Source organism: Sarcophilus harrisii, chromosome 6, assembly GCF_902635505.1.
Source record: "Sarcophilus harrisii chromosome 6, mSarHar1.11, whole genome shotgun sequence".
Lineage (NCBI taxonomy): Eukaryota > Metazoa > Chordata > Mammalia > Dasyuromorphia > Dasyuridae > Sarcophilus > Sarcophilus harrisii.
The window spans coordinates 6,222,258-6,248,678 of record NC_045431.1 but is presented as its reverse complement, the minus strand read 5'-3'; the positions used below and the strand labels follow the sequence as shown (position 1 = coordinate 6,248,678).

The 26,421-nt window shown below is 39.5% G+C and overlaps 1 long non-coding RNA gene across 2 annotated transcripts in view; it reads right to left on the bottom strand.

Moving 5' to 3' along the window:
* Window positions 1-1,450: 1,450 nt before the first annotated feature.
* The window catches only part of LOC116419760, a 127,987-nt gene continuing 103,016 nt past the window's right edge, over window positions 1,451-26,421 (bottom strand). The window contains exons 4-6 of one of the 2 annotated variants that reach the window (XR_004230058.1): window positions 4,096-4,244; window positions 2,853-2,945; window positions 1,451-1,561 (exon numbers count right to left, since the gene is read on the bottom strand). This is a non-coding gene — a long non-coding RNA (uncharacterized LOC116419760). Of the gene's footprint in view, window positions 1,562-2,720; window positions 2,946-4,095; window positions 4,245-26,421 lie in introns of those variants that run through there. The other variant, XR_004230057.1, reaches the window with a different exon arrangement.

Below are 26,421 nucleotides of genomic sequence, written 5' to 3'. Positions count from 1 at the left end.
ATGTCGAATTTGGCATATGGGGAACTCAAGAACGGTGATCTGGGGATCATGGGGGGATCCCCCCCCATATTGACACGAGATCATTGGCCATCTACAGAGGAGAAGCAGCAAAGGAGAAAGATGATATCCTAAGATTTACAAACAACGTTCAATGCTTACCTGGGAGGAATTGACTGACCTTGATTTTTTCCTCATTTAATAAAAGAAGGTTTTTAAAAATATTCTTGGATTCCTTTCTAATAAGTTCAATTTGGAAAATATGAATTAAGCACCAACTTTGCACAAAGCTTGGTGCTAGAGGAGGTAGAACATTTGTAATCTTATTTCATGAAATTGATAGTCTTATAGGGTATGTGATACACATAAATATACATATATAAAGGATTGCAATACAAATAAGACATGATAATGCTGTGAAAGGAAGCAGTAAATAATGGCCAGAGGATTGGACTTATAGACCTCTGCTACCTATTGTCTGTGTGACTATGGGCAAGTTAATTTCCATCTATGAGCCTTAGTTTCCCCATCTGTAAAACCAAGGTAATAGCACCTATACCACATGATTGTTATGAAGATCAAATAATATACAAAGCACATTGATAATGTTAAAATGCTAGGTAAGTGTTAGCTCCTACCCTCTGAATAAAAATCTTTAATATGATGTTTAATGTTTTACCAGAAACTTTTGAAATAACAGCTCAGTTCAAGTGTTATTATACCTATTTTATAGGCAAGAAAACTGAAGCTGAGAGTAGGAAGTGATTTGCTCCCATGTCAATAGCTATGAGGTGATATCTGAGAGGAAGCAAACCAAGGAGGAAAGCCTGGCGTCCGCTCATCACGTCAGGGCAGCCTTCATGGTGTGGCTACATGGGGAGGGGGAGGGGGAAGCTGTGTGACTACACGGAGAGAGAGCTGCTCTCTAAGTCATGAAGACCCAGATTCAAGTCCTGTCCCTGACCTGCTTAGTGACCGTGTGACTCTTGGTCCGTCAACTTTATCTGTTCGTTGATTTTTGCCTCTTGCACTCATCAACATTCAGCGTGCAGCCAGAAGCGGATTCAGATGTAGTCGGGCAAAATTCATAGAGCAGATGTTGGTTGCCCTTAAGCGACAAAGGAGTTTAATGAGTGGGGGTTCATAGAGCAATAAAAATAGCACTTAATTCAGAGTCAGGAAACCTGGGTTTGAAAACTTTTGATTTTAGGGATATCTGTTGTTTCTTATATCTTCTTAACTTTCCAATACGTCTCCCTCCTACCCCAATTTTTAATGAAGAATAAAGAGAAAAGGGACAAGGGAGGAGAATTCATCAGAACTAACCATGTGTTACTCAAGGCCAGCAGTATGGGCGATGTTCCTCACCCACAGTCCCCTTTCCCAAGAAGGAAGAACAACAGCCTCCTATCTCTTCTTTAGGGTTGACTGTGGCCATTATAATTACAGGCACTTGATTTGGGTTGAGTGCTGTCTGTGGTTCTTTTTATTTGCATTTTGGTAGTTTGGTTTTGTGTCGCATACAACCTGGGTCAACTTGGAGAAGTAGCCTCAGTTTACTCATCTATAAAAGAAGAGCATTGGGCTGGATGATTTCTGAAGTTCCTCCCAATGATAAATCTTTATGCTTCTAATTGTTCCCTTCCCCTCCCCCTCTTCCCTCCAGTTTCTTCTCTTTTCATGATTCTTGAGTTTTGTTCCAAACTATAATCATCCTTCAGCAGGCTTGCTGATCTGTTTACTTCTGAAAAAAGAATATGGGCTTCCTGTTTCCAAGGCGAAAGCTTAAGACTGCAAACCAGGCTCCCAAACTTTGGATGGCAAACAAATATTACGAAACATTTGGATGTATTAGGAGTAAGTACATCAGAAACATATGGATTAAATTTCCTTTAAAACACACACAGACTTAGAAATTAATGGGAAAAATACTTGGCAGGGGGGGTTGGTTTTTTCCAAAGCTCAAATGTTTTCACACGCATGCACACACACACACACACACACACACACACACACACACACACACATACACATACACACACACACATCTTGCTCACACAGAGATACAAAACAGTCCAAGATGTTTAGTCGACTGAATGTATGGCTGGACTTAGCTTTTCTGTCAGGAGAGCAAGTCCCGCCAATCAGCTTTCCCCATGGCTTTCCCAGTTACAGTCAAGGGATCTGGTTAACGGGGGGTTGATTCTGGAAATTTGGAACTTCCAAAGAAGGGGTCAGACGTAAGCCTGAGGTATAAGAAAGGCTGTGTGGAGTGGACTGTGTTTCCTTGTGTGGGATCAATGAGCCATGAAGGGTTGGTCCTTGAGAGGCAGATGCTACTGTCCAAGGTAGGCAGGAGGGAGGATGGATGAGTTCCTTAGCTTCTTTCTATCTTCCTAAGACAAATCAGGGTAGCTTTTAGAGAGGTAGTGTGGTGCTTGGAACATGCCAAAGAATATATATATATATATAATATTTATCATATATAATGTATATGTATTATATATATATTATATATATATTTGCTCTGGAAGACAGAAATTCAAATTCTAGTTCTAAATATTTCCTGGTATTGTAAACTTGAGTTAGTTATTTTATGTCTTGGAGTCTCAGTTTTCTCATTTATAAAATGGGGATAATATTCAAATAGGCTACTTTCTTTATGGGGGGTGTTGACAGACTCACATGAGAAGATGCCATACACATGCAATCATTGATCCTTTTTATCATTTACATCCCACTGAACTTGGCACATACAGCACACCCCCCCTTTCATGTTTATTAATCTCATCTCAGATAGAATGCAAACTCACTCAGGACAAAGATTATGCTTTCTTACATTTCTCTGCACTTACTCATCTGTGGATGGAGGAAGACAGAATTTTGTCAATAACCCAAAGAAGACGTCAGTCTATCTCTCACTCTTTGGTCCCATATGTACGACGAGGCTGTGGGTAAGGAAAGAAAAGGAGAACCGAGGGGCTGCTGGTGGTTTAGCTCCTTTCTACTGCTACAGCTGAGCTGACTGGGAAAGTATGGGTGGTGGCACTAAGGAGTGATTGATAGTGATTCCTTAGTGATGGCCAGGATCTAGGCTACACCCATATGGGCTGTCTGGGGAGTCTAGTGTTTCTGGTGAATTTCCTTCTGTGTCTATGGAAGTTCTTTGAGTAAGTGTTCCTGGAGAAGTTCCGTGGTTTGGGCTATAAGCTTGACAATTCCCTTGTTACAAGATCAGTGACCGCTGTGTCTTTGGCCCTTCCTAAGCATTTCCTTGCTCTTGGGTTGTGGTTGTGTCTGAACTCAATGACACTTGGCAATACTTAATCCATTGCAAGATGAATGGAAACAATAATTCATATTCACGGAAAAATTTCAAGGCTCCAAAGTGCTCCCAGGCTTAGTTACGTGGCCAGCATCAAGCGGTTTAGAGGGGGTATGAAAGGCAGATGTGAGGGGGGACTCAGCGCCTTCCTCTTGAGACTCTTCTCCTGGCACGTGGTGATTTCTCCAGGAGAAAGGAGGAAGATAATGGCTGCGAGGTTGTACCCTGAGGAGAGCAACATTTGCCAGGAAAGCCTGGAGAGGATCATGTCCGAAGGAAATAATACCGGACAGCGGCAAAGACAAGGATTTCTGGACAGGATAAACAAGAGGGTGGGCAGCTAATACTAATGATATCGATATTTGAGTAGGAACCTCAGAACTGTCCACACTAGCAGCCTGAATCCATCCCTACACAAAGGCACACTGTTTCTAAAATGCTTTGAGGGAAGGAGAGAAGTGTTTCCATTACTTTAGGATTTTTTTTCCAGTCCAGATGAAAGATTTGACTCTTTCTGTCTTTTTACCTGAATATTTAGTTCTGACCCATTTTAGAGATTCCGTTTTGTCCAAGGGGTGTGTTTATGTGTGTTGCAAAACTAGAAGGATTAATTTATATGACTAAAGAACGGATCTGTGATTTTATTGGGGTAGCAAACACCCGGAGGAGGGAATTTGCTCTCAGTGTTGGTTGACAGCTTCTCCACAGCTTAGTCTTAGACTTTAGACTTAGACTTTTTAGACTTAGCCTTAGAAAGTAAGTGGTTCACTTACCTTGGTTCAGTTCAAGTGTTATTATACCTGGAAGGTATACATGGAACTTAAATTACTTCCTATAAAATATTCTTCTATCTGAGCTCCTCTTTTGTGTGACTCCAGAGATAAGAAGTATCCAGACTACATATACTCAACCACTTTGACCCCTGTAATATAAACAGTAAAAATATTATTATCCTCACTTTGGAGATAGGAAACCGAGTCAGAGATGTCAATTAATTTGTCCAAGAGTCACACAGCTAGAAAACATAGGAGCAAGAAACTGAAGCCATGTCTCTCATTCCAAATTCTGGGTCGTTTGTACTTAACTGCAAGTTTACATCCATCGCACTCTCCAGCAGTCTGGGAGTGTTCGGCATTCTCTCCACCATTGACTTGGAAGAGATCTCTCTCTCTCTCTCTCTCTCTCTCTCTCTCTCTCTCTCTCTCTCTCAAGTCTCCTGGTACTCTGAGTTTCTACTGTGGACTGATTATGTTTGATTTATAAAGTTTTTATCCTACTGGACCTGTTATTTTATTGGCATAAAGTACTCCGAGGGAGGAAATTCCCTCTACCAGAGTGGGTTAGCATGTGCTTGATAACCTGTGATCTCAGAGCACTGTCCGGGGGTGTCTAAGGTCAGCACCTGGCAGAGATCAGATGTGTGTGTCAGAGGCCACATTTGCACCCAGGACTTCCTGAAGGCAAAGCCCATCTCCAGGATGCTGGGCCGTCTGGCCACATTCTCATTTGCAGGAGGATTGTTTGTTCCTTTGCTTCTAGGTGTTAATCTGTTTACCGGCAGGGACTAGTGCTTACTCATTTTCAAGTCTGTTCCAGCCCTAGCCCAAGCCTTTGAACATCCTGGAGTAGATCAATCAATACTGATTCAAATGGAAATAAAAAGGAGATGGACCGAACAAAACTGAAGCTACAAATACCGGAATGGAGGAAGTCATCTCTGTTAAAAGAGGAAGCTAAAACACAACAGCCTCCAAGAAGCAAAGCTATTCCCCAAAGAGCAGTAGCCCCCAAAAGGAAGGAAATGCTAAAGATGACTCAACATGAGGCAGCTTTTCTCCCTTAACTCCCAAATTAGAGGAAAGGGGGGAAAGGAGTCAGGCTCAGGGAAAGAGCTCCTTTCTCTTCAGGGACTCAGTGGCAGACAGCTAGGTGGGACAGTGGGGAGACACTGGGTTTGCAGTCAGGAAGCTCTGAATTTCAAGCCAACTTCATCGATTCACTAGTGGAGTAATCCTGGACAAGTGAATTAACTCCTGTCTTCCCATCTACAAATGGAGATAATATCAGGGATGCTTGGAGGAGAAGGTGTGGAGGCCTTTGCAAGCCTTAAAAAGCCATGGGTGAGAGTTTACTGTTCCATATGCAAGGGATGCATGGGACTGGCCTCTGAGACCTTTTCCAGCCATGATCCTTTGCTTCCGCCTTGCCCACCCTTCCGCTCTCAGGGCCACTCTCTCCTGACCCATTGCCCAGAGGCTCTGCAGCTCCTTTGGCATCCCCTGAATGAATACTTCTACATTGCTGGCAAGTTAATCCTTCCCCTAAGAGGATTTCAAAGATCCTTTGCCAGATCTGATAGAAGGATTTAACCTTTAAATTTTCCCACTTCGAACTCACTCACTAGAATCCAAATAAAGAATTAAAAAGCTCGAAAGGGACTTTCCATTATTAAAACCATCCCGTTTAATTTTCTGACCTTTCCCCTGGCTCCTTTCCCCCATTCTTCCTTGCCCCCTCCAACATGTGGGAACCGATCCTGCCTGACAATTCTTAGTTGCCTGGAGGACAGGAGATGGGAAGCTCGGGGTTAATTTTCCACATTAAGTTTGAGCATTGCCCTGCTTTGCCAAGTGGCATTCTGAGCCCTGGTCCTTTGGGAAACACCTGTGTGTGGGCGCTCTGTGACAGCTGGAGGAAGTTTTCTGGGGTTTAGGATCACATTCCAGGCAGTCATGTCAGGGCTCTATGTGCCCACACTGTTTTCCCTTCCTGTTCCCTTCGTTCGGTGAGCTCAGGAATCAGATGCCACATGGTGTCTTGGAGTGGGATGGACCCACCAAAGCCTACCTGAATCATCCACAGCCTTCCTCCCGAGCTTCCATGCAGCCTCTGCTTAAACCCTTCCACTAATGGGGATTCATGGGATTTTATGTTGGAAGCCCTGTAGCTTTAGCCCAACTTCTTCATTTTTAAGATAAGAAAGTGAGGCACAGAGAGGATAAAGAACTTGCCTGAAATCTCACCATTAGTGAGCAGCAGAGTCATAAGTAGTATTTAAACAGAAGTTCTCTGACTTCCAATATGGCGCCCGATTCACTACTCTCTGCTGCCTCTAACTGGAAGCTCCCAACCTCCTGAGAAGGTTTATTCTGCTGTTGGATTGCTTTCCTGATTTCCTGATCAAATTTCCTGATAAGGGATAGAAGGACAGCCTCAGGTTGGAGTATCAAATTCTTACGGTGAGCTGAAACTTCTCTCCCTGTAACCCCATCTCAGTCTCCCTTGTGTTCTCTGGGAGCAGAATATCCTCTGCTTAAGAACTCCTCAAGTTTTTGAAGACAATCATTGTGTTCTTGGATGTCTTATCTAAGCCATTTAAATAACCATAGTACTTTGAGCTGATCCTTTATGGCATTGCTCATTCCAAGCTCTTCATTGGCCAGTGGGGGCTCTGCTCTCGTCTTTCCTTCTCGGTCTTTTTATGCTCTAATTCAATTTAGATTTTTTTTTTGGTGCTGGCACAGGGGTAAAACACAGGTTCTATAGCTATAATATTAATGTACAATATCATATATAATGTTATATAGGTTATAACATTAACCTATTGTGAAGTTTATTTATGACACAAAAGCTGACCCTTACATGCAAGTGGAATATACATTAACATGTGTAGAATAATGACAACTAGAATACTTGACATTTAAGTAATAATTCCACGCACATTATTGAATTTGATCCTCACAATACATCAGGGAGGTTGGGCTGAGAGCCTTGGAGACAGCCCCAGGAATGCTATTTGTCCATGTTCAAACATCCAAGATGCCTGGAATAGTAACAGCTTGCACCCACTTTTAGTACTAGATTTTGGGGCTTCTGAGCCCAGGTATAGTGTTCTTTCGGGAGCACCCGTTTGGAGGGATTTTGAAGCAGAAAGGAGAAAATTCTCGTCCTGGCTTTATTGTGTGACATTGAACAAGCTGTTATTCCTTTTTAGGCTTCAGATTAATCACCTGCAAATTAGAATAAATGATCTTTAAGGATTCTTCTAGCTCAGAAATAACAGCACAATTTTATGGTTCTCTGCCTTGAAACACATGAAATAAATTGTTGGGCAGTCCTGAATCATGGCTCCCTTTAAGACTTAGCCACTGTCTTCTAGAGGCTTGCTTGCTATCTCTAGTTGCTTCAACCTTCCTTCCAAGGTTATCATCTGTTTATCATGTGTAGATCTTGTATGTAGCTCTTTATTTCCAAGTTATCTCTCCCATTAGAACATAAGCTCCTTAGAATCAGGAGCCATTGAATCCTTTCTTTATTATACTTGGTGCTTAGTGGAGTGTCTTGTCCAGAGTAGATACCTAAAAATGCTTGTTGATTGATTGCCTGACTAATTATTTTTTCCATTTCCCTTTCTCAATGTGTTCCTGGAAAAATCTCAATTTTGAGATGACTCAACTTCCAGTTTGAGGAATTAGTGAAGATTTCACGAAAGAACTGGCACCTGAACTGACTTTCAAAAGAAGGGAAAAATTACCACTGAAAGAGATGAAAGAGATTATGTTCTGTGCATGAAGTAGGACCTATGTGAACAAAATATATAGATGGTGGGAGAGGGCCTGAGGAAATTGGAAAATCAAGTAACTCAGTTTCCCTGGAAAGAGATAAAATTAGTTTGACAACAACAAAATGTAAAAAAAAATATACAGAAAAAGAAGAAATTAGGAGGAGGCATGAAGCAAAAAGAAGGTTTGCTATTTTGCTAAAGCTAATGGATCTTTCTATTATAAACACTTTAAAATAATTTTTATAGTTTTATAGTTTAAAAAAAATTTTTTTTCTGACAACTAAGTGACTCAGTGGATAGAGTTCAGGGCCTGGAGCTCAGAATACTCATCTTCCTAAGCTCAAATATAGCTATTAGCTATATCACCCATGGCAAGTCAGTTAACTCTATTTGCCTCAGTTTCTTCATCTGTAAAATGAGCTGGAAAGAGAAATGGCAAATGACTTCACTATCCTTATCAAGAAAATCACAAAGGTAGGCTCAAGGCAGTTTGTAGACCCTTAGAGTGTAGACTAACAAGCTTTATTTTATCCTGAGGTCAATAGGGAGAACATTTAAGTTTCCTTGTATTCATGTGTGCAAGTCAAATTCTCAAGTATTTTTTAAATCATAACTATCAGATATTATGATATTCAATCATAGTAATTTACCAAAAAACTTGTGCCTATAGGTGGAGTATTTTAGTCAGCACAGTTGTTCAAGGACACAAGGAAAGTAGGGAAGGGGATTTTGTGGCCTGAAAGTATAGAATCATCACCGGCTAATCTTGAACGGTGGCAGCTATGGCTCAGGCCCTCATCAGTCTCATACAGGCCCAGGAGACATCCTGAAGGAGCACCAATAAGACATATTCTGGAGACTTTCCTTTCTGGTGGAGAGGAATCATAGAAGAAGAAAGGAATATCTGCATGCTCCCAGGAAAATGTCCCAGGCATCCTAAACTGTTGTCACACTGCTTCAACACAGGTTGTTTACGGTAGTGATGGAACACTATTGTATTATAAGAAACAACAATCAAGAAGGCTTCAGAAAAACCGGAAAAGACTTAGGTGGACTGATGCAAAGTGAAGTGAGCAGAACCAGGAGAATATTTTAAACAGTAACAGCAATATTGTACAATGGTCAACTGTGAATGCCTTAGCTATTCTCAGCAATACAATAATCCAAGACCATTCCGGAGGACTTATGATGAAAACTGCCATCCATTTCCAGAGAAAGACCTGATGGAGTTAGCATAGGTTTTCTTCAACTTTATTTTTCTTGGTTTTTAGTCTGTGTATTCTTTTATAACATGGCTAATACAGAAATATGTTACACATAACTACACATAATTTATGTCAAATGACCTGCCTTCTCAAAGGAAATTAAAAGAAATCAAAATTTTAAAAAATGAATTGCTATTCATGTAATTGAAAAAATGTGAAATTAAAAAAAATGGTGTCTCCTCTTTTGGTTCTAATTCACTTCCAGGAAATTCTCAAAAGTTGCTCCTTGGAGCTACATTGCTGTCTGGTTCAGGTTCTGGATCTCTAATCACTCTTCTCTATCTTTCTAAGTTCATAAGATCAAAGCCTACTCTATTTTGTCTCCAAGATTCCTTTTCCTAAAGCAGGCAAGAGTAATCATCTTAGGGACAGAAGCAGTAGGAGAACCACGTGCATATGGCTTCCTGATGATTAAGGAAAGGTTGTCTCCCCCTTCTCCCACCAGTTTACATTCCTTCCTCAAACACAACCAGAGAGGAAAAGAGACCTATGTGCTTCTCTGGGAGTCTTTTTTATGCAAGTCCACTTCCAGCCAATTCAAAAGGCACACAGTAAATAGACTGGAAACTATCATAGAATACCTTCACTTGCCCTGAAGTGGGGGGTAGGGCCCTTTATTACTCATGCCCAGAAACAAATGGCTCAGACTTCCTTGTGTATGCTTCCAGGATTTGGATTTCATAAGCCAGTCTCCAGTTATATTCAAAATATATACAAGGTCATTGACTATCGACTAGGGCTACCACATACTTGTAGTAGCCCTGATAGATTCATCTTTGGACTCCAGAAAATATATCTGCATTTGTTGAAAGCTCTCCTTTCCTTCAAGGTCCAATTCCGGTGCCATTTTTTACACAGAATTTTTCCTGATCACCCCAAGTGAAAGTGATATCTCTCTCCTGAAATATCTCAGAGCATTTTACCTTCACCTCTCCTCTACACTTACCTCACTCATTTACATCTTCATTTAATTCCACAAACAGTTATCGAACAGCCACAAGATGCCAGATACTGTTCCAGCAGATGGGGATTCATAAAGACAACAGTGAAATGGCCTTCAAGGACCTTCTGTTCTACTGGAGTTGTTCCCATTGCTCCTAGGTCTATATGTGGAAAAGTACCTCGGAATAATTTCTAGGCATGGGGGAGGGAAAAGCAAAACTATCCACAGAAGGAGAATGGAAGCCGTTCACCACCAGTCTGTCACTGTGACAAATGCTGATGGCCTTTTGATCTATGAGTGTCATTGTTTTGATGAAATGGGGAGGGACTACTGGGAAGCACCCAGGTAGGGAGGGGAAGATTTTGAAGATGTAGTACTTTCGCCAAAAATCTACTCATTACAAGTTGAGAAGAAGAAAATTATTGATTCATTTTTACATCTTGGGGCAGAGAGGAAATATTCATACTGAGATTGCTCTTGGCAATGAATGAGTCAGAAGCAGTAGGGCTAGTACTAAGACAGTCTTTGCCATTTTTTTCTTGGGATTGATGTGAGAAGAAAATTTTTCCTAGAGAATAGGAACCAAGAGAGTGGTTGGAGAAACAGTTGTGCTCTAGATGAGCTCAGCTCTACCAAAAGGTGAGGGCTGGGTGCTTGTCAATACTGGCCACCAGCATAGCATCAAGGCAAGAATCCTTACTTATATAGACTTTTCATCTTCTTTAGTGTTTACCACAGCATCCTGGACACAGTAGGTACTTAATCATTGTTTGCTGACAGAATGCAAACTAAACAAAAGCGAAATGATTACAGCTAGATTTTTCCTACCACCTACCAGCTTAGGATACAAATTTATAAGATAGAACTTTTTAAATGTGGAGCTTAGGAAGCATTAAGTTCTGAAGGGACTGCTCTATATGGAAAAGAAGGAGTCTGGGAGCTGCAGGCAGCTCTACTTTGGCTCGTTATTCTGGGTTTCTGCTAAGTTGACATTCATCAGATCTCATCTGAGTCACCAGGCTGTCAGCTCTCTGAGAAGTCCTGAAGCCTGTGGAAAAACAACTCCCAACACTGGCACCATCTGTAGAGAAGGCTTTCCTCTTCAGATTCTCTATTTGTACTCATTAAGTCATTACCTGATAAAGCCAGGCTTGTTCTTTAATAATCTGTAAAATAGGTTATAAAATGCACGTTTGTAAATTCATTACAGACTGTACTCCAACTGAGTGTTCGAAAAGCTTTTAAGATCCTATTCTTATGATATCATGACTGTTAAATAGAATGTTTTCTGTTATTAGACAATCTGCCAAAGACTGTCATTTAATCTAATAATATAACAGGAACCTGAATATCACTTATGTGGCTTATTATTCCTTTTTTTTTTTTTCAACTCCATCCCCAGTCTCCCAGAGCCCTACCTTTATTTGAAGTACCACAATATGACAGGCATATGATTTAATCCACATGAGAGCTCTCCTGCAGAACCATTTGCTTTATGGTAGAACTGGTCACAAGTAAATCCAATTGGGATTATCATAATTATTATAATTCCTAAAGCACAACGAAGGCTTCCTGGTAAAGCTAGATCTTGAGGATGACATTTATTGAGTTTCCACTAAACATATCAATTTAATTCAACCAAAATTTATTAAAATGCCCATGAGTATGTTCATGTACATGTTCAAAGAAGAAACAACTGGCCTCGAAGTGCCTTAAAATTAGCAAGGTATTTAACCGACATTTTTGCCATTTAAACTTCATAATTATGACACCTAGGTGGAAGAGTGATAGGAGTAGGAATTCAGGAAAATTGGAGTCCAAATTCTATCTTAGACACTTAATGGCCGTGTGAACTTGGCTGAATCTCTGCCTGCCTCAATTTCCTCATCTGTAAAATGAGAATAATTATAGCACCTACCTCATGGAATCGTTTGGAACTATGCCCAGACAACTATAAAATTGTGCATGCCCTTTGAAGGAGAGACTAAATTTAAAAGCTGAAGATGGTGAGAGAAGAGAGGTAACAATGTGAACTAAGGCTTGAATTTTGGAAATTATAGACAATTCTCAAGGAACAATGGATAATTCTGCCTTACTGGAGCATAGGGCAGGAGAAATAGACTTGTGTGAGATTAGTTTGGAGTTATAGGGGTATATCAGGTTGTAGAGACATATGAATGCCAAGTTAAGGATATGATTTATTAGGAAAGAGCAGCAGGTGAAGGATTCTGAGCAGGGGACTAATATGATGAAAGCTGGCAATTAGGAAAATTCTCTGGCATTGGTAAGTAGGAATATTTTTTTTCTACCCTTGACAGTTCATTTGAATAGCTTAGGATGAAGCTGTTACTCAACCATTTTTATCTTTATCCTTCTGATGTGATAATAATTCAGACCTTTGTACTAACCAGGAAATCTGATCATACACAATCAGCTAATTCTTACACAATTCCTCTATAAAGCCATATTAAAATATAAGCTATTTGGGTGTTATTCTCAAAATGGGAAATTGGGAAAAAAGCCAAAGACTGACCTTGATTTTTCATTTCTTTGGGGTCTGTACCTTGGTCAGTATAGTGCAAATACTAAAATGAGGACGCCTGATGAACTCCCAAACCACTTTAACTAACAGTTACTTGATCTTCTTGGTACATAGAAACATATGACAATCAAAAGAAACATCAGATTAACATACAAGAAAACTGGTAAGAATACTGTGGTGGATATTATAGAAGAATAAGAACAAACCTTCCTATAAAGCAGAAAAACAGTGGAAGTAAAAATAAACCTATAGAAAGTTTGACAATCTTTGATATAATTAAGATAATCCATTTCAAGAGAATTTATAGATGAAGTTGGCAAGAGGACAGCATAGAAAATGTTGCAACATTTGTCAACATTTCCATAATACTATAGTTTCGTCAACATTGACAGTAACATAACTAAATTTGTAGCCTAGTACCTGATCTTCCATGACATAATGTGATGAATTAAAAATGGCATTTAAGAAAATAAAGTTGGTAAAACTTCTGGACCTGACCAATTACACATAAAGGAAATCCAAGTTGGAAGCTACATAAATTTTAAAAGTATTAAGTCATAATGTAAAAAAAAAATCACAGGAAAGGGAAGATATCAAAAGAACAAGGGAAAAATGAGCAAATTACATTATTACCCCCAAAAGTTAATTAAAGGATTATCAATTGACTCATGTATTTATTTTAAAAGTCATCTTTATTATTAAATAATTATAAGAAATGATTTACACATGAATTCGGGTGTATTGTTGAAAATATGAGAAGAGCCATTTTCTCACTGATGAATCTCTGAATTAGAACCCATATTTTTGTAGACTTATACTTGTGTGAATAGTGTTTATTGTTTAATGTATATATATATGTGTGTGTGTGTATACATATATATGTGATGTACAGATACACACATATGAGGAGAGAGAGAGAGAGAGAGAGAAAATATAACCCCCAAGGATCTCTCCCACAAAACATGTCTGATATTAAATATGATTCTTCTTTGGTAGATGAAATCACAGATAAATCTGTTCAGCACTCCATACTGATTATTGATATTAAGTGATGCATATAATAGGGTGATGCATTTCTTGCCAAAGGTGCTTTCCATTGTCCTGAAGGTTATCCTGTTCAAAGTCCAAATAAAAGATGGAGATGTTGAGATTCTCCTGGTAACTCATTTTGCAAATGTTCTTGTGTTGATTGTGTCAAGCCTTAGAATATTTCAGGGCCTCCTTGATGAGTTCTCTGAGTACTCAGAGAAGGTCAATCTAAAATAAAGTTGAGGAAACAGACTATCATCCAGACTATGATATGTAGCTAGGTGGCAAATCCTTTGAGTTAGTAGTACATCAATACATCTCTCTGGGATTGGAAGTACAAAAGAACAAGGTGCCAGGTCCATAATTCATTGGGAAAATAAGATTTAGATGGATTTCATTCAGCAAATTGCACAGTGCTCTCAGTACCATGATCCCAAGCTGTTTTCTGTCACAAAACCAAAACTTGTAGTGAATATATTCTTTCTGAAGTTCTTTATGGTTGTGAATGATGGCATAGGATACTCAAAGAAGATTCAAAGTTGTAGATTACCCTGAGGACCGTAGAGAGACACACATGGTAGACATAATTCACCTATAGGATATTTCGAATGCTGAGATATTTTTGAAGCAATTGGGAAAAGAGGTTGACAAGTCTCAAGATGAGAATGAATGATACAAGACATGATGCACTGGTAACCTTGAACCCATGAACAGCTAAGAGGAAGACCTTTGCTAAGAATATCATCAAAGCATGTATGGGAAAACATGCACAAGAATCACCCAGGATGAGAAGGCATGGCTGGGTTGTGAGCTGCATTTATGAAAGGCAGTGCCAATACTGATAAGGACAAAGTCCCATTGATCTCTGCATGAATGAGTCAACCAACAATCGGACATCAAGCACCTAACCAGAGACTGTGACAAAAGAGGTCGACACGAGGAGATCAGTAAAGCTCTTCCCGGAATCCTGCTGCAGGCAATGAGAGTCTGATCTCACTTTTTAGTTGCTTGTAATTTCTCCATGAAAGTAGTTTCTCCACCAATAGCCATCACCTGTATTTATTGACTGTAATACTTTTGAAAACATCATAACCAAAGGCTTAGAGAAAGGAGTTTCTCTCTTATTCTCATAGACCAGGGAAATTTTTCCTTGGATTCCGAAGGTGAATGATTGTAGTTTTAGATAGATGGCCTTGATAAAGTATGGTGACCTTATAGTGGATGAAATTCTACCTTGCCACCCTTGTAGTCCTGAGAGTCTGGGAGTCTGCCTGCTGGTTAGCATAGAGTAGGAATGAGGAGAAGACTTTCTTCTGAGAAACTCATGGGAATCTTCTCAATGGCTTCATCATAACCCCGAGGGTATTGCATGAATTATATGTCAAAGGCAAGATTTTCTGGTCTTTCTGGCTTTCAGGCTGAATCACTTTATCATTAATAAATCAATTACATCAAATTGGATGGATTTTGGCTAAGTATATCAGTTGGCTGAGGTAACTTCTTTACTTTTAAAGTGAGAAAATAAAATTGTACTATGTATCTCGCTGAGAAGTGAGAAAAGAGCCTTGTCAAAATTCTGTCTCAATGTAAGTTACCACCTTGGTGGAGAGAGATTTGCGGTATTCATTTGTATCTATCAGATTGTTATGGTCCCTCAAACAAATATACCTGATAGATTTTTATCTTAGAAATTAATAGGAGGGTGCCTGGTATAGTAAGAAGAGAGCAGTACATAGAATTTCAGAACATAAGTCTAGGGAACTCCAGTCTGAAGATTGGTCATTTATTTTCCTTGGGAGTTGTCTAAGGGCATGGAGAGGTGAACTAAGCTACTTGCCAATGATTTCAAGGCTAACACGTACCAAGAACAGAATCCATATACAACTCTTTTTTATTCTGAGGCTTTGTCTCATCTGTGCTGTTACACTAATTCTGTATTTTATTTATGCAATTTTTTTAAAAGATAAAATTGCTTTTTAATTATGTGGTAACCTATGTTTTACGTCAGGAAGCAAAAAAGTTGCCAGTGAGATGTAAGACATTCACTTCATCGGGGGATAATATTTACAACGTACATTTATAGACACAGCTGTGCTTACTCAGAAAGTCAGCCTGTGTTAATTGATTCAATAGGGCTTCAGGAAAACAGAGAACATTGGAAGCACCTCCCATTTCACCAACTGGAATCATCTTTGGATGGAATTTCTGACCCGAGAGCAAGGACCGCTGGAGCTAATTAGCACGGGTGTCAGAAAACAGAACTTCATTTTGTGGGCAGAATACAGGCTGGCACAGCCTTTCTTGGTTCAGGAGATAAAATGAAATTAATTAAGTCCATTATCTTATTGTGTCAACAAATTAAATCTGGTTGAACATTCTAGAGTTTTTTCCTGTGGTCAAATGAAAGATAGACTAAGTGCATTTTTGTCAAAACCAACTCTTCTAATCTGTTCCCCCAAAAGCTAAGTTTGGAGTTCAATTTTTTTACTTTGCTCTGTCTGCAGAAAGCATCTTGCTGCATTTTTTTCAGGGGAATGCAATTTTACTCCAATCATTCTATCAACGTGGAGGAAGCCACAACATCATTTGGTTCAAAGTCAATGTTTACATCTCTCTCTCTGCAAAGAAAATGACAACATTCGGACTTGGGTGGATAAAAAAAAAATGGATAATGTATACTGGCTTGAGGTCCCCTCTGGAATTCAAAGTTGGTCTGCGTGGTTGAGGAAAGTGAAGAAGTTGGATTTTGAGCTCACTTTTGTTGAACAGGCTTTTCTCTGCCGGTTTAGCTTTGTTTACTATATGTTTGAACAGATGGGGAAATTGTTTGCATCCTTTAACTTGTAAAATCCTGAGTCACCCTTTGCTACTTCCTGTGAAAAGGCAGAATCTGAGTGATAAATTCAGACCAAGCAGACAGAATAATGCTCTATACTGCTGGTGGAAAAGGCTCCTCAGAGCTACTCAGAGAATGTGAACTACTAAGAGGATCTAAAAGCTGGTAACTTTAAATCATCCAATCCACTTCCCTCTTTTACAGAGGAGGAAATGGATGGAGTAAAGTGAGTTGCCTAATCTCAGACATACAGATAAGGAATAGAGCTTAGATTCAATCCTCCCTCCTTTGAATTTCTCAATCCAATGGTCTTGCCATTATACCAGTCTCTATTGAGGCACCACTAATTAGTCTTGTGAAGGCATCTTTAGCCAGGGCTGTGCTGGAGCTAGTTCAGGGAGAGCCAATTGTTAAATTCTGAGCTATAAGCATTTATCACTAAGAAACCAGCAAATGCTACAAATCAGGTCTTAACTTGCTGTTTTCTTGACTGGATAAGAAGGAAGTAATGGCAAAAATGTTAATAATGTAGATTAAACTGAAAAGAATGTCATGCAGCGATTGGTCATGATTCCAGAGGATCAGTGATGAAGAATGTAAGCTGCCTCCTGACAGAGAGGCAAAGGTCTTAAAAAACAGAGAGACTCATACATTTTAAACATGGCTAGCATTAAATTTGTTTTGTTTGTGTATATTTGTTATAATGAGGTTTTTTTCTCCCTCCCCCCCTCCAATGGAGGTTCATGAGCTGTGCATTTGAGGAGAATCAGGGACCTGACTGCAGCTAAGAAGAGGGCCTTGTTATTTTGGTATAGCATGGTAGGAACTTCTGTTCCATTATGGGATGGATTCTCTGGCCTCCTGGGCCCTTTTCAGTTCTGAGATTCTGTGAGACAGGTCCTTGAGTTCTCTTACCATCAGGCCACTTCTATGACCATTTCAGGTTGCCGATGCTCTCCTTAATCTGTGGTTCTCAGAGAGTAACCCATTGTCCCTACGTGTTCTCACAAGAGCAGCGTAAAAACATACTATTACCTCCCTTGTTATTCATATGATGGCAAATCCCAAGATTGCCGGAGCTTTTTGTTTTAAGCTGCCATGTTACAATGTTAATCTAAATTAAATTTGTACTTAATTAAAATATCCAGATCATCTCTAAGAAACTGTTGTCTAACTATGTTTCTCCTATTTAGAAGGTTTGAAATTGATTTTTGAAACCCAAATGGAGAACTTCGCATTTACTTCTATTTATCTTCTAGGCAATATTTAGGGCAGGCTTAGGAGAAGCAAAGAGGGTCTGTCCTGACTTTACTATAAAAGGTATAAGCTATTCTTTCCAGCTTCATGCCATCTACAAACTTGATAAGCATGTTATCCGTGCCTTTATTCAGGTCATCATCCTAAATATTAAACAATAAAGGGTTGAACATAAAATATTAAGGCATTTGGATATTTCCTTGCAAAATGACATTGGCCCTGACATTCAACTGATTCCAAATATAGGTAATTGTATTTTATCCTGTTTACATCTTTCCATCTTGTTCTCAAAAAAGTGTGAGAGACTCTATTAAGTACCTTGATACGGCATAGGTTAAACTACAGCGTATTTGTACTAGGGGTTCTTAACCTCTTGAAATATTTTTGAACAATTATATTTCAATAAATGGTTTTCTTTTTAATCCTTCCTTTTTTGTTTCATGCATTTAAAATCATTATTCTTAGAGGAGGTACATGGGCTTCTTATGACCGACAAAGGGATTCATGAAAAAAAAATATATCATAAGAAGTCTGGCATACCATTCTGGTGAGTGACCTGTCTCATAATACTATCAAAAGCCACCAAAATTAATTTAGTCCTGTATGACCTGTTCTTGATGAAATCAGAATGAATCCTGGTGATCCCTGCTTCCTTTTTGAGATCTCATCAATTCAATTATAAAATATTCTAGAGTTTAACTATAAATTCAATCCCCTTCCCATTAAAAAGAATCAGGACATTTCCTATTCTGTTCTGTGGTACCTCTCTTATTATTCCAATCTTAAATGTCCCCAATAGTGCCTCAGCAATCCCACCTGCCAGGATTCCCCCCCCCTACCCTTACCCCACCATCTAAGGATGTAGGTCATAGAGATCAGGTTACTTGAGGGAATCAAGGACATCTCTCTGCTGTATAATTATCTCCTTTCTGATTTAGTATATCAAATCCCTGGGAGCCACGTTTGTTCTGCACACCTAGTACAAAGATTATTATCTGCTATTTGTTCTGTATCTCCTATTACACAGATTATTATCTTTGGCAGAGAAAACAGAAATCAATAGAGTTGACCAGTTCTGCCTTCTTCCTTTCTTATCACCATTGTCCAATTCACCCCAGGCAGCCATCTTACCCTTCCTTCCTTCCTCCCCAATCTTGGCTAAGAAATCCTTTTATGTTAACCTTAGTTTCCTCCACCAGCCTCATGCTGATAGTATTCTTCCAGGACCTTGTTCAGCTTGGCCCCAGTCAATAGAATTAGCAGCAATGGGTGGAAATTGTAGAGAGGCAGACAAAATCAGAGAGTTATTCCCAAGATAGAGCGAGCCGTCTGAAGAGGTAGTTTGTTGCTCTAATTTGAGGTCTTCAAATGGAGATTAAGACTATCACAGTTTGGGGAGGCCTGATGGGATGAGATGGCTTCTGAGATTTCTTCCAAATCAGACCGTCTATGATTTAGGTTTCTCTAACCTGAAGCCTAAAGTTTTAATGGAATAGAACAATTGATTTCTATGACTGCCAAAATGGCTTCAGTTATTTGAATGTTATTAACCAATTACTAACATTCAAGTTCAATATACTTTCTTGAAAAAGTTTTAAAGTGCTTTTTCATAATTATAAAATATAAGATGCTAATTTAATCCTGAAAATTATAAAAATGGAGGTGTTGTTTCAGAGCACTAGGAAATCCATCATCTCCATTTTAATTACTCTTGATATCTTTTGCATTTCAATGAGTCCCCTTTGGTACGGGGCTTAGTAATAGTATGAAATCCCTTATTAATATAAATGACTTTGTTTTCCAGGAAGAGAAGTATTTTACACACACACACACACACACACACACACATCCGTTGAAACATCTTTTCTGACATGAACATCTCAGTAAAATTTTTGGAGACGTGTCAGAAAATCTCTGGCTTAAGCCTTTACATAACTGGAAATATAATTATTTGACTTGTTTTGCTTTCCCAAAAGGATCCTCTGTGCTATTGTAAGCAGTTAAGTTAACAAGGTATCAACTCCATAATAGATTTTATTCAAACTACTCATAAATGCTGAAGGGTTACAGACCTCTGCAATGGATAGTTTCTGTCTTTTGTCATCTGCTACTTTGACAGTTATGAAGTAAGGCCACAGGGTTGTTTTACTTTATACTTAATCTCGTTATTAATCCATTGCAACATTTTTTTAAAAATGTGGTTGTGAAACTTTTGTTATTCTTCTTCTAAAAACTGTTTAAATTCTTTGACCACTTATCTTTGATCATTTTTAATCGTTTTATCTATTTGTGTTAATTTTCTGTGGTTTATATAGCATTTTTAAAATCAGTGTGTATGTCCCTACTGTAATTTCAGATTCTGCATGGTAGTGAAAATAGAGAAATAGTTTCAGAGTCTTGAAGAGATGAGTTAATATCGAATTTTCCAAATCCAGGCTGCGTGACTCCGGGCAAGTGATTTAAATTCTCATGCTTCCCTAAGTGGGGTATTCTCATGCCCTCCTAAGTGGTAGTAGACCGGCTGCAGTGATGAATTTGTCCAGAGAGTGCCTTCCACAGGAGCTAACTAGACCAGTGACATATATCTGGACCAAATCTAGGTTGTCTCTCCCCCATAAAAAGAGTGCTCTTTGTACCTCCTTTCTACCTTTCTTTTTAAAACACAAAGGCTTTTTGATATTGCTATCTTAGAAAGGGGGAGCTCTCATAAATCCAGTCATCAGATAAGATAAAAGTCCTCAGTGGTTTTTATTTCCCATCAGGAACATCTGCTTGTCTTCAGAGCCTTGTCTGGAAGGACTGTTTCTTTTCCAAAAGGAGATTCCTTGATGTAAGAGCCAAACTTTGGAATAAAGTACAGCACTCCTGAATAATTCAATCTGTTTTTTTAACCTCCACTTCTTGCTCACCAAGGGCAAAATCTCTATCAGAAGCCTCGCTTATAATTTGACCTTAAGAATTCCTGCCGACTCCCTACTTACCTTGCTAAATTACAATCAGCACAAGTTTAGACAAATTGTCTAGGACTCATGGATTTAAAGTCGTTCCCAATTTTCTCAGCTCCAATATTATTTTATTCTCCCATACCGATGGCTGAACTGAAACAAAGCTAAAGCCAGGGGACAAAGTAGTTACCTTCCTCTGCCTTTCTCATTGATAACTGAATAAAACAAGCCACCCTCCCCTTGATCAGAATCTATGTGAAAAACATTACATCATCTCTATACATTTTCCCTTTAATTTTTTAAGGCTGCTGATAGGTAGTATATATATGGTTATAGAAGTGAGTTAATTAGTAGCCAGTAGTTGAACTATAGGAGTAGTGATATAATGTCAGAGATGGGAGGGACCTTAGAATGTCAAATGTCAGAATAAAAAGATTCTTAGAACATAGTGCACAGAATGACAAAGGTGGAAGGGGCATCTATCCATCCATTTATCTATCTATTTATCCATCCATCTATCTGTCTATCCATTTATGTGTCTATCATGTATCTATCTCTCCATCTATTTATTTATCTATTGTCTATGTATCCATCCATCCATTTGTACATTCATCCAACTATCTATCTATCTATCTATCTACCTACCTACCTACCTACCTATCATCTATCTATCTTAGATTGCTAGACTTGAAAAGGTGAACTGCCTTCAAGGATTTGACTGATTGACCATCATGTAGAAGACAAGAGTCTTACTGACTTCTGCATGTAGAATTTAGAGCAAGGGCTAAAACCACAATCTTGATGGACAGAAAAACTACCTGACAATAAGAACTTAGAGTTGGGAAAGGGTCTGCCTTGGGAGATAACACATTTTTCTTCCTTGAGATTTTAAAGCAAAGATTGCATATCCATTCTCCAGATAATCTTTAGAGAGAATTCTATTTCAGCTATTTTGGAAAAATGTTTTACTAGATATCTTTTGAGGTCCTTTCAGGGGTTTCTGGGTAAATATTTGATAACTGACCATGCAGGTTTTATATTTATAATTTGCATTATAAACATTTTCCCAACACTTTTTTACCTCTAGACAACTAAGACAATAAATCATACCCTCGTTTGTAGCATTTACTGATTGCTGTGGTATAAATTCTCACAATTAAAATTTCCCAATTGGCTCTTGAATGGTTCAGCTGGCTCCAACATACCCATGGGTCATTTCCAAATGTGCACTTCTGTTCTCAGAGATGGGAATAAACTTAAAACACAGAATCTCTAGGTATCGGAGCTGGAAAGGACAGAAGAGATTCTCTAGTCAATCATTTCATTTTGTGGATGAGGAAACTGAGGAAAGCTCCAGGGCCATCGAAGACAGCCCAACTAGTTAGTTTCGAGAATACGACTGGAACCCAGCTCTCTGGGACCTGTGCCGTGTGCTCTTTCCACTCTCCCCCTCCTTCCCAAAGAAGGGGTTTAGCAGTCTCATTTCAATTCAGAGTGAATAGCTGTTAACATTAAAAACCCATACCTCCATTTGTCACAGCTGGCAGTGTGTGCCGGAGAAGGGGCCAGACCTTCATTGCCATGGAAACGCCATTACCTTGCCTTCCTTCAGAAAAGGGTTTTAGCAGGTTGTGGTTGGCTCCATTCCTAGAGCCTTGTGGGGGAGGTGGAAACACACGGGGGAGGGGGAGCAGGGTAGCGGGTAGCAGGCTGGCCACAGTATATCCCAGCCTTCCTCTTCTCCAGCGCAGCTCCAAATGTTTCTACCTCCATATTTTCCATTATTTGCTCATCAGCTCCAACTGGAAGTGGGTGGGTTTAAGGCAAAAATAAATTGAGTAATGAACAGCAAAATCCCTACATTGCTGCCTCCTCCTTTCCTTTTGCCCTCCCTTTTCTTGTTTCAGTAAAAAAAGAAATTCTTTTGAACTTCAACTTTTATATTAGGATCCTATGTGGGAAAAGCTAACTCTCAGAAAAACACATAAAGTTGCTAAATTGGAAGAGGCATCTCCCGATCAAGGCAACAATCAATAAGCATTTATTAAGCACCTATTGTGTTCTTTGCACTTGCTAGATGCTGGGGATAGAAGCGCAAAAATGCAATCATCCCTACATCATCCTAACAGGGCAAACAACAGGTGCGTACGACAATACAGCTGGTGTAAATATACTGATAAAATGTCAACTACAAGGTCACTAAATTACTTCAGTTCTATGACTTTAGTTTTCTCATATTTAAAATGGAAAAGATAACACGTGTCTGTTTTTTGTGGAGGGCGGCTGGGAGGCTCAGATGTCATGGTGGTTCAGGGGAGCTACAAACATACTAAGTTCTTATTTAGGGGCCCCTTTGAGGGGCACTCTCACTCCTTTCCAGCACCCAGAAGATCCAGAAGTTCCTGTAGCCATTTGTGTCTGAATGGGAATTTAAGCCAGAATTGGACCTCTCTCAGCCTCTCTGAATTTTAAATTTGAACTCCTAGAAGGAGCAAGAGTTTCTCTTCTTTAGGTATTAAAGGCCTGGGTAAGCAGGTAACTGGCCTGGTTGTGGACAGAACTTCCTGAAAGGGTGAGGGCAGGTGGTAGGGTCCTCAGAGAGCCTAGTGGATAGAGGGTGGGCCTTGGTTAGGTTCATCCCCTGCCTCTGATAAAACCCACTGTGGTCCCATTGGTAAGTCATTGAACTTCGTTCCAGGAAGTTTTCCAAAATCACAAGTTGCAAATGTTTGCTGATTTGCATGGGTGGAAGGATTTTCCTATCCCTGGTTCCAGTTGGAACTGGTTCCCAAAAGTCAATCATTAAATTTTCATCAGACGCATTGCAACCTGGGAAATCAGCAAGTGCTAGAAATTTACTGATCTGTTCAATACCTAGACTTAAGAAAGTTATGAGAGAAATGTTAATGAGATAAAATTGCAAAGTGTGTGGTCCAGTCTATGTTCCCCCAGAGACTGGGGTATTTAAAATTTCCCATCAGACTGTTGCCTCGATCCAGTTAAGCCACAGATCCAGTCACCCAAGGATTGCTTGCTCTGCATCGGTGAAAGGAAGCTTTTTTCCCTGGGGAGGAGAGCTTCCCAAGCTGCGAATCCACAGGTGAAGTCAAATAAACAAACCTGGAAGGTCGTTCTTCCTGGAGGAGACTGAGAAGATGAGGATCCTTATTCCTCCTTCTATTTGATTCCTACAGAGCAGTCTTTTCTACCTGTGATCAGGCAGGTGGGACTGACAAAGGGGAAAATGGGTCCATGCACACACAGCCTTGGACTCTGGGGTCTCCTCTTTGCCCCCAAACAAGCCCCTCAGGGAATCCAAGCTCTGCTCTTCCTGCCATGGAGATCTTTGGAAGCCAATTGCAGGTGCTATTTGTAAGCAAAAACTCTCTGTCTGGTTATGAAGATTAACTTAAGGGAGGAAGTCCTTGAATATACAACTTCTGATACCTTCACTCCAGCCACTCTTTCCATCAGCCCAACAGGTCCCCCTGTGACTCTCCCCTTCCCCATTCTTGTGTACTTTGAATCTCGTTCTCAGTAAGTCATCAGAAAAGAAGGAGGAGATTTTTAATAATTGGAGACTTAAGAACTATTCAAATAGAGAAGCAATCTTATATTTGCAGGTGGAACTGCTCAACAAGCCTTGCAAAAAGCATCATTTTTGATGAAATTGGCCCAGGAGGAAAGGGGACAATTCTCAGAATATCAGGTACTGCTTTTCCTCACCTTCCAGTGATGGATTCGGATTGAGTTAGGGAAAGGAGTATGTGTTGGGAAGCAAGAGACATTGAGCGGCTGCTACAAGCTAAGGCAGCTGAAGGTGCAGTGGGTAGCGTGCCGGCCTGGATGCAGGAAGAACTGACTTCAAAGGTGGCTCAGACACTTACTGGATGTGTGACCTGGCTCACTTAACCTTGTTCACCTGTTTTCTTATCTGTAAAATGAGCTGGAGAAGGAAATGGCCAATTTTTCCACCAAGAAAACCCCAAATGGAGTCATGAAGAATCTGACAGAACTCCACTGACAGAACAGGGAGGAAATGGAGGATATCCCGACTATTATTTCCAGGTTATAAGTCTATTTTAAAAATGTCTTCTTTATGCTTTTACAAAATGTCTAATCATTTCTAATGCTTATCTTGCCCTTCCCTCAATTGACCCCTCCCTCTCTACAAAGAAATAACGCTTTTAAAAAGCAAACAAACCAAACCAAAATCATATCCACACTGTGGTCCAGGTCTGACAAAAACATGCCTTTGGCCACACTTGTGGAACCCTTGGCCTGTGGAGAGCAGAGGTCCTGCTCTACCTTCAAGCTTGGGAGTCTGGGTCACTGGGTACTCAGAGCTCTCCAGTCTTTCCTCGCCATTATCCTTTGCATTATTATGGTCATTGTACAAATGCTTGTCCATGAGTTCATAACATGTTCCCAATTTCCTCTGAATTCTTTGTAATCACCATTTCTTCCAGCATGATTTGTGTATTAGTTTTTTTTCCCATTCACCTCATTTTTTTTGGGAGGGGGAGGAATGCTGCTATAAATATTTCTATTTACATAAAATTTTCCCTCTGCCTTTGACCTTCTGGGGAATTGTCTGACTCAGGAGCATCACTGAGTCCAAGGTTTATATATAGCTTAGTGGCCACTTAGGGCTCTAAGGGTTTTCAGCCGGCTTGGGGGTGGTAGATATGTTTTTGTTTGTGGTCATTTAATTTATTTAGAGAGTTTTCAGATCATCTCTCCAATCTCTTGAGTTTATTCATATGAACAATGCAGTTTTGTTGATGGATTATTTGTGTTTGTTTGTGTAATTGGTGTTGTTTCTATTTGGACCAGAGATGTAATTTCATCTATAAGGGGGGACTCCTGCCAACTATGTGGACAGACATTTCCTTTGTAATCTCTCACTTTAGGATGCTGGGAGCTGCCTTAATTGTTTCTCTGATTACTGGAAATGTTCGGTCCTATTGTAGAGAGTATAGCCAGAGCCTTCTCTTGGGATAGGATCTGTTCAGGGAGAGGATGGATAGATATTCCTGGGAATGCTTGGGAGAAGGGAAAGGGTAAAACGGATGAGAAGGCACAAGATGGGCTCCTTCCTGAGGCAATTAGTGGGAGCCTTCTTTATTTATTATAGCATTGAACTTTGCAGAATGTAGAAGTCTATACTCTGTAGATATTGAGGTTTTGCTCCTTTTTTAATACAAAATCTTGAATCTTCAGCAATCCCATGCTAAAGGTCCTAGTCATCAAAATTTTAACATTTATCCTCCAGGCAGGATCTTAGATACTTTTTGGTTTATCACTTACAACAAAGAATAGAGAAATGATTCATTAAAGTGGATTTTCATCTAGAGTGATCCAAGACCATCTAATTTATGGGTTTTCGATTTTTATGTGTGCAATGAACAATAGTCTGGTGAAACCTATAGAGTTCTCAAAATAAAGCTTTTAAATGCATATTATATATATATATATATATGATTACAAAGGAAACTAATTATATTGAAACATAATTTGCAATTTTTTAAAAGTTCACAGATCTTAGGTCAAGGTTCTTAATCTAATCCAACTACCTCATTTTACAGAAAATGACCCCCAAGCTTTTTAAAGATTTCTTGTTTTGTGACCCTATGTTCTCATTAATGCAATCAGTGGAAAAATCTCTCAGTACAGTTTAACATCTCTTCCACACTTTCAGCCTCAGAAACTCATAAC